This window comes from Tenrec ecaudatus, chromosome 17 (genome assembly GCF_050624435.1).
Source record: "Tenrec ecaudatus isolate mTenEca1 chromosome 17, mTenEca1.hap1, whole genome shotgun sequence".
Lineage (NCBI taxonomy): Eukaryota > Metazoa > Chordata > Mammalia > Afrosoricida > Tenrecidae > Tenrec > Tenrec ecaudatus.
The window spans coordinates 81,080,669-81,089,818 of record NC_134546.1 but is presented as its reverse complement, the minus strand read 5'-3'; the positions used below and the strand labels follow the sequence as shown (position 1 = coordinate 81,089,818).

Here is a 9,150-nt window from a genome sequence, read left to right as displayed (position 1 = left end):
AGGAATTACTGAAACCCAAATGAAGGCTGAGCATGATAGTAGGACACGAGAAATGAAAAAAAGAAATAGATTAAAGAACTAGGAAGCAAATGGGCATTTAGAGAGTTCGTGTACAAATGTAAATATATTTATGAGAATGGGGAAACAGATCTATGTCCATATATTTATAGGTTAAAATTAAGGTAGCAGATGGACATTGGACCTCCACTCAAGTATTCCCTCAATGCAAGAATATTTTGTTCTATACTACTGGCATTTCATGATGTTCACCTTCGCGACTTGATCGCTGAAGACAAAGCAGGTGCATAAGCAAATGTGATTAAGAAAGCTGATGGATCCCTGTTATCAAAAGATACAGCATCTGGGGTCTTAAAAGCTTGAAGGTAAACATGTACCCATCTAGCTCAGAAGCAACAATGGCCACATGGGAGAAGCACAACAGCCTGTGTGATCACAATGTGTCAAAGGGATCAGGTACCAGACATCAAAGAACAAAAAATCCTATTATTATGAATGAGGGGGAGTGCAGATTGGGGACCCAAGACCCATCTGTAGGCAACTGGACATCCCCTTACAGAAGGATTCGGGGAGGACACAAGACAGGGTGCAATGTAGCAATGATAAAACATACGACTTTCCTCTAGTTACTAAATGCTTCCTCTCCCTGCCCCATGCACTATCATGATCCCAATTCTACCTTACAATTCTGGCTTGACGAGAGGATGTGCACTGGTACAGATAGGAACTGGAAGCACAGGGAATCCAGGACAGATGATCCCTTCAGGACCAGTGCTGAGAGTGGCGATACCTGGAGATTGGGGGGAGGGTGGAGTGGAAAGTGGGGAACTGATTACAAGGATCTTCATATAATCACCTCCCATGGGGATGGACAACAGAAAAGTAGGTGAAAGGAGACGTTGGACAGTGTAAGATATGACAAAATAATAATAATTTACATATTATCAAGGGCTCATGATAGTGGGGAGGGAGAGGGAAAATGAGTTGCTGATAACAAGGGCTCAAGCAGAAACCAACCGTTTTAAGAATGATGATGGCAACAAATGTACCAATATGCTTGACACAATGGATGTATGTATGGATTGTGATAAGAGTTGTATGAACCCCCAATAAAATGATTAAAAAAAGAAGAAGTACAAAACCAAGGTCTGAACTTCGCTGGAGTATATGCCTTGAATAGCATTTAATCTCTATAAAGGTTAGCCTGGAACATTTAAAATAATTTAAAGACTTTTTCTGTTAAGGTGAATAAGTTCTCCTGGGAGCACAGATTTAAGATAATACTTGTTTTATTGCAGAACATTCCATTATGATGTAGAGAGTAAACAAAATAAATTTCCTTCTCTTCCCTTTATGGTGGTTAGGGTAACAGGAAAGTAGCCACAATTCAAATGCATCCAAACCTGATTCTAAGCTTGTTGGGATGCTTTCTTGATGTACACTTACCCTTGTAATTAAACTCTTTCTTTCTCACCAAGAGCAGCTGGTGGGCTTGAACTGCCAACCTTTTGGGTGGAAGCCAAGTGTTTTACCCACTGTGCCATTGGGGAGTCTTTTTAAACTCTGTCTATATACAGATGTTTAAGCACTCAGCTAACAGAATAAAAGGTGGCAATTCAGAATCTGCCAGTGACTCTAGCGAATAAATGTTTGGGTGAGATCCTTCTTGAATAGTTACAGATAAAAAGATAGGCTGGATGAACTGTCTGAAGGAAAAATAACGGGACCGACAGTTCCAAGAGGACTTGGGAGAAGCGGAGGTGGGGAGTAAGGAAGTGGTGTTAACAAACCCAGGGACAAGGGAAAAACATGACATCCAAATTGGTGGTGAGGGGGGAGTGACAGGCCTGGTACGGAATGATCAAGGGTAAGGTAAAATAAAGAAGAGGTATAGCTGTAACCCAGGTGGGGAAGGAGCATGATAGTGGGGCAGGAGGAAAGTCAAGAGAAATAGAGGAAAGAGCTAGGAGGCAAAGGGCATTTATAGAGGTCTAGACAAAGACGTGCATGCAAATATATATGAGGATGTGGAAATAGATCTGTGTCTATATTTATAGGTTTAGTATTAAGGTGATGGAAGGACCCTGGGCCTCTACTCAAGCACTCCTTCAATGCATGAATACTTTCATCTACTAAATTGGCATTCTATAATGCTCACCCTCCCGACACAACTGCTGAAATCAAAGCGGGTGAACAAGTAAATGTGGTGAAGAAAGCTGATGGTACCCGGCTATCAAAAGCGATAGTGTCTGGGGTCTTAAAGACTTGAAAGTGAACAAGCGGCCATCTAGCTCAGAAGCAACAAAGCCCACAAGGAAGAACACGCCAGCCTGTGTGATCACGTGGTCCTAAAGGGATCAGTTATCAGGCATCAAAGAATAAAAATTCATATCATTGGCTGCACACCTCCATGATATGATCGCCAAGGACCAAGGGGTGAATAAGCAAATATGGAAAAGAAAGCTGATGGTGCCCAGCTCTTCAAAGAGATAGTGTCTGGGGTCTTAAAGACTTGAAAGTGAACAAGCGGCCATCTAGCTCAGAAGCAACAAAGCCCACATGGAAGAATCACACCAGCCTGTGCGATCACAAGGTGTCAAAGGGATCAGGTATAAGGCATCATAAAAAAAATCTTACCATAGTAAATGAAGGGGGGAGTGCAGAGTGGAGACCCAAAGCCCATTTGTTGGCCACTGGAGATCCCCTTGCAGAGGGGTGTAGAGGAAGAGATGAATCAGTCAGGGTGCGATGTAACACCGATGAAGAATACAGCTGTCTTCCAGTTCCTAAATACTTCCTCCCCGCAGTATCATGATCCGAATTCTACCTTGCAAGTCTGGATAGAGAAGAGGTTGTACACTGGTGCATATAGGAGCAGGAGGCACAGGGAATCCAGGGTGGATGGTACCTTCAGGAGCAGGGTTGTGAGGGGCGATACTGGGAGGGTAGAGGGAGAGTGGGTTGGAAAGGGGGAACCAATTACAAGGATCTACATGCGACCTCCTCCCTCGGTGATGAGCAACAGAAAAGGGGGTGAAGGGAGACGATGGATAGGGCAAGATATGACAAAATAATTTATAAATTATCAAGGGCTCATGAGAGAGGGGGGAGCAGGGAGGAAGGGGAAAAAAGACGACTTGATGCAAAGGGCTTACGTGGAGAGCAAATGCTTTGAAAATGATTAGGGCAAAGAATGTACAGGTGTACTTTATACAATTGATGTATGTATATGTATGGATTGTGATAAGAGTTGTATGAGTCCCTAATAAAATGTTTAAAAAAAGTTATAGATAAGCCCAACTGAGCCAAAATTGTCTTATCATCTTTAATACCGTATATTTACATACACATATAGACATATGTTGTTATATGTAATAAGTGTTATAAATATGTAAAGATGAGTTGTTATGTGTGATATATATATAACTAATTGTGCACAATGAACACACAGTCTACACATACTCAAACCCTGCTCTTTAGTCCATTTGAAACTATAGTGACAAAGAATTACAGAGTGGAGTTCTACATAGGATTTGTTGAGGATGTTAATCTCTATAAACCTAGATTGCCTCATCTTAAATACAGAGATCAATTTTGTTGATTTCAACAGCACCATGATTTGCAGCCCAAACCTAATCACCTGGTGTAGTAGTGAAAGGGAAAATAGTCCTCTTTTCATCTTTTGTGTTATATCTGGCTTTTGCCCTACATCTTTCTAACTTGATATTCTAATTATAATCTATATTTGTTACTCTTCTAAAACTTCAAGGATTAATTTAATTACCAATTTCTCTTTGAATATTGCTTGACAACTACAAGGTCATCAGTTCTAAATCACCATGTATCCCAAGGGAGACACTTAAAGTGTTCTACTCTTATAAAGAGTTATTGTCTCAGAAAAATACAGGTGATTTTTTACATGGACCTAAAGGTTTGACCTGAGTTATAATCTACTCAATTGAAGTGAATTTTGAGATAGAATAGGTACATCAATAAAACATGAAGAGACTTCCGGGAAGATGGCAACGGAGTAACACATACCAGAGGGACTCCGCACAATCCAGCCCAGGAGTGTTGCTCAGAGGGAAATTCAACGCCACTGGATCGCAGGAGGCGCATCATAAAGATAAGTAGGCTCAGATCCACGGGGTTTTGAGGAGCTGGGGGCTTTTGGCTTACCTCAGTGGAAGCCGACTGGGGCTCGACCCTAGCCTAGCTGCTGTGTCTGCCCAAGCCGGACCATTTGCAGCCTGTAGCAGGGCTTGGCCTCTGCGCAGACACAGTTTTCCCCTGCCTGCCTCAGGGCAGGGACAGGGCCCTTAAGGCTCCACTGGCAGGGATTGGCTTTCAGCTGCATTGTTGCTTCTGTTTGCATCTCTGCTCTTTATTCCCACTCAGCCTTGAAGGGCTGTGCAGGGGCTTTTTCGGGGCACAGCCACAGCTTGCCGCGCCACGTGCACTGAGCAGGGAATGAACCCAAACCCCCACAGCTCCATAGGCAAGGATCAAGCTTCAGCTGCACTGCGGCGTCGGTTAACATCTCTGCTCTCTGTGTCCCCACTTCTCTGGGGGCTGCTCAGCAGCTTTCTTGCGACTCTTCTTGGGGCTCAGCTACGGACTGCCGCTGGGGCTTGGGGCAGGAAGTGGGCCCTTGCAGGTCCACAGGCAGGGAGTGGGACTCAGCTGCATAGTTGCTTTTCCTTCCCTCGCTTCCCTGTACCCCTGCACAGTCTAGTCTCACTTTTTGATTTTTCTCCCCCCCCTTGATCCTGCCCTGCTCTCTCACACTCCATTTCGGACTCAACTCACAGGGCACTCCCATTGCCCTAGGACATTTGCGCCTGTGTCACACCCAGCTAGGTGAGCTCCACCCTGCATAGATAGCCCAAGGCTAGGATAAGGCCTGCTTGCTCTCCAGGGTATACTCCTCTGACTCCTCACCAGGGAGTTCCTGCCTGTGTACCTGGGGACATAAGGCAGCTCAGCCAACACTTTATCAGTATTCAAACCAATAGCAGGAACTTCACCCCGGCCTCTGCAACACTGGCGCAGGCAGCCAAACTGCCATCTAGAGCACTCCCCTGATAGGGAAGCCACAGGAAGATAAAGTGGTAGGTTAATCCCATAGCAAAATCAGCTGTAGGCAGTTCAAAGAAGCATTCCTATAAGTCTTTCAGAGAGAGTCTAGAAAATGGCAACTGGTCCCACTAAAACAACTCAACTCAATAACCATCAGCCCCAACAACCTCAACGAAAAAACAGGAGAAACAAAAGACAAAGGCAGAAGATGTCCTGAACATAGCAACATACATAGAAGAAACAGACATTGAGATGCCATACAAAGAAACTCTCAGAATGCTGCTTGGAGTCATGCAGGACATGAGGGAAACAATACAGAAAAAGGATGAAACGATAAAGGAACTTAGCGAGGAGATAACGAAATACATTAGCAGAATCATGTTCCTTGAGAATCGATTGGAGGAATCAGAGAACCGCATCAATGCCTTGGAGGACAGCCAAGCAGACTTTAATAAACGTGAACAAAAATCTAATAAGAGCAGTAAAGAAGCTGAAGGAAACCTAAGAGTTATGCCTGATGCTATGAAGCAGAACAACATTAGAATTATTGGCCTACCCGAGGAAGACACAACAAAGAAGTCATCTGCAACAGTAGCGAGAGAATTCTTGGAGGAAAACTTCCGCAGCCTAATGAATGAAAACCAAGCAACCATCCAGGAGGCTGAAAGAACATCAGCACGACAGGACCCCAAGAAGAAATCACCAAGGCACATAATAGTTAAACTATCCAACTTTGAGGAAAAGGAGAAAATCATGAGAGCAGCTAGTGCAAAACAAGCAATCACATATAAAGGTCACCACATAAGGATATGCTCAGACCTATCAGCAGAAACTATGAAAAAAAGGAGAGAGTGGAGTAGCATATTCCAAAAATTGAAGGAAAACAACGCAAATCCAAGAATACTCTACCCTGCCAAATTATCGATCAAGATCGATGGAGAAGTAAAATTCTTCCCAGACAAGGAAAAACTCAAAAAATACGTTACAACAAACCCAGCCTTACAAAAGATCATCGCCGACTCAGTATGGGCAGAAGAACAACACTCACCAAGCACAAATAAGAGATCAACACATAGAGCAACCTCACCCAGAGCACAACAAAGAGAAAACAGGCCCCAAGATAGCAATGGCTTAAGGATGGAAAGAAGTCAAGAATGAAACACACACAAAACACATACTAATGATAAAGGAAAGTAAGAAAACTCCCAACACAAAAGGTGTAAAATGACATCACAGAGTCTGCACATGGAGATAATAACCCTGAATATCAATGGCCTGAACTCAGGCATTAAAAGACTGAGACTAACAGAATGGCTTCGAAAACACAACCCATCCATTTGCTGCCTACAGGAGACACATCTCAAGGCTACAGACAAAAATAGGCTGAGAATTAAAGACTGGAGAAAGACCTACCAAGCAAACAGCCATACAAAAAAAGCAGGGGTTGCAATCCTAATCTCGGATAAAATTGACCTCAAAGTGCAAACCATAAAAAGAGATAAGGAGGGACACTATATAATGCTCAAGGGAATCATAGACAATAAACCACTAAGCATTGTAAACATATATTCCCCGAATGAGAGACCAGGTCAATACGTCAACCAAACACTCCAAAAGATTAAGAAAGAAATCACAGGCTCAACAATTATAGTGGGTGACTTCAACACACCACTCACTGAGAAAGATAGATCACAGGGAAAGAAACTCAACAAGGAGACTAGAGAGCTAAGATCTATAATTGGAGCATTTGACCTGATAGATATTTACAGAGCTTTTCATCCAAATATAAAAAAAATTTTATTTATAGCTGATAAACTGAAACATGTTGTCAGCTACATTTCAGTCCACAATTTTAACTTGGTACTTCAATCTCTATGCATTCACTGCTTATCACCTTCTCCCAAACCATTAACACTTATACGTTAACGTGCTGAGTATCCTTCCAACACACTGATAACTAGTTGAAAAGCCACTCATACTCCAGAACTTCCACTAACACCTTGACCATCGCCTGATGCCACAACAAAGTTAACATGTGCTTAACAAATCCAATCACCATGCACCCTAATCTAACCTAATGCATTCATTCCAATTCTTTGAATCAGAGTCTATCAACTTAATCCTAACCTTATGACCCTAAATCTCAAATTCAGAAACTACCCCGAAAGTTCTAATCCTTAAAGAGTATCTCTGCATCATTATACCTTAACAGATAAGCTCCTAATCAACTCGAAACATAATCTGTTAGGCAGAAACTTTCTAAAAGTAATGACTTTGAATCTCTCAACCAACATCTGAATCTCAAATCCTCTCAATTAACCCAATTCTATCCCTTGATTCTTGTTCTTGAACCAGGAACATTGATTAATCTCAGGACCTAGCTCCCGATCTTAAGTACAGACTCTGTCTCTAACACACTAAAACCCTAAGCTAAGCACCAAACCTAACACACCGAAAAAACTCATGCTGCTACGTATGTGTGTAGATCTGTCTCCTCTCCCAGATTTTGCCTAAATGTAAGAGACTGCGAGAGGTAGCCATGCAAAATTAGGAAATACCAACACATCCTCTGTTTTCAGTTAACTTTTCCAAATGGTTCATGAAATTTGGCAAACTGAAGGTATATACAAATGTTTAAATATGACAAAAAGCATTATGACTAAGATCTATCACAGGACTCGTGTTCTTCCGCTCTACTGTGTCCTACACTCAGGGCGCCTTCTCTGCTATTAGACATATGCTGGGATGTGTTACCCAATAACCAAGGTGACCAAGAGCTCAAGTACTCACTCACTAAGTTGCAGGTCACAGCGTATCCTGGTTTCTCCCTCAAAGATGTAGTGAAACCGACCCAGCAGCACCCGCGCGGCCAAGCGCAGCGGACACCCAGAACTGAAAGATGGCGTCTCCCATGACCCTGAAGGAGAAGCGGCTCCTGGATGTCAGGATCTCGGAGCTGCCCAGCTGGGTGCTGATGCGGGACTTCACCCCGACGGGCATTGTCGGCGCCTTTCGGAGAGGTTATGATCAGTATTATAGCAAGTATGTCAACGTGAGGAAGGGGAGCGTCGCAGGCCTGTCCATGGTGTTGGCGGCCTATGTGGTTTTCAGCTACTGCCTATCCTACCAGGAGCTCAAACACGAGCGGTTAAGGAAGTACCACTGAGAATGCCGTGGTGAGGGAGGCCTGCTTTCCTGGTATGGCCACTTGCCTAGCCACCACCCCCTCCCCTCCACCCGGCAAGAGCCCTTGAGAATGTGCCCTATAAAAGGTGCAGGCCTGAAAAAAAAAAAAGATGTAGTGAAACCATGTTTAATGAAACAAATAAATTAGTGGTTATTCTACCTTTGATCCCCTCCATTCCCTCTTTCCCAGGGACCCTCATGTCACTAGAGATGGAGGTCGTATCAAATTAAAAGTGCTTATATTGGAACCATGATCTCCATTTTTCACAACATTGGATTTTTCCTCAGACTTAAGGGCTCTGAGGAAGATGTAGTACACCTTTCTAACCCTAAAATATTTGGGTCTGTGACTACTTGAGTTTCCAGTAAACCAACCACTAAACCTCACAAGACATACTTCAAGTAGGAGCTGCAGCTTCACGGCTTAAGTGTAATGATGTTAATCCCAGGGACATCCTGTGGGTCCAGTGCCAGGAACTCCCTCTCAGCGCACACTGGGCTCTCCACTCATGGAGAAGTAAACGTCCTCAAAGAGTTACTCGTAATAACAACAGTAGGCCAACCCCGTGCTGACTTAATTGGTTAAATCCTGATCAGGCACCCTGGGCGTGTGAATATCTAAATATACCCTGGAATGAAAGTGAGGCCCGGATGTGGACAAATCAGCAACTAAGAAGCCATTAGTGAATGTTTCAGAGTCAGCGTGTTAGCACAGGCTGAATATCGTTGAGCTCAACCCCAGGGCCTTCCGGAGGCAAAAGGCTACTTCCTCCATGAGCCTGTCTTACATACCTACTAGCTGAGGGTATCTGGCGTGTAATAGGTCCACATGCCCAGGTCCCAGGTACGTTTACCTTCCAGGAAGCA

The 9,150-nt window shown here is 43.6% G+C and overlaps 1 pseudogene; it reads left to right on the top strand.

Moving 5' to 3' along the window:
- Nucleotides 1-7,996: 7,996 nt before the first annotated feature.
- On the top strand, nucleotides 7,997-8,263 carry LOC142431091 (ATP synthase F(0) complex subunit f, mitochondrial pseudogene; annotated as a pseudogene).
- Nucleotides 8,264-9,150: the final 887 nt, after the last annotated feature.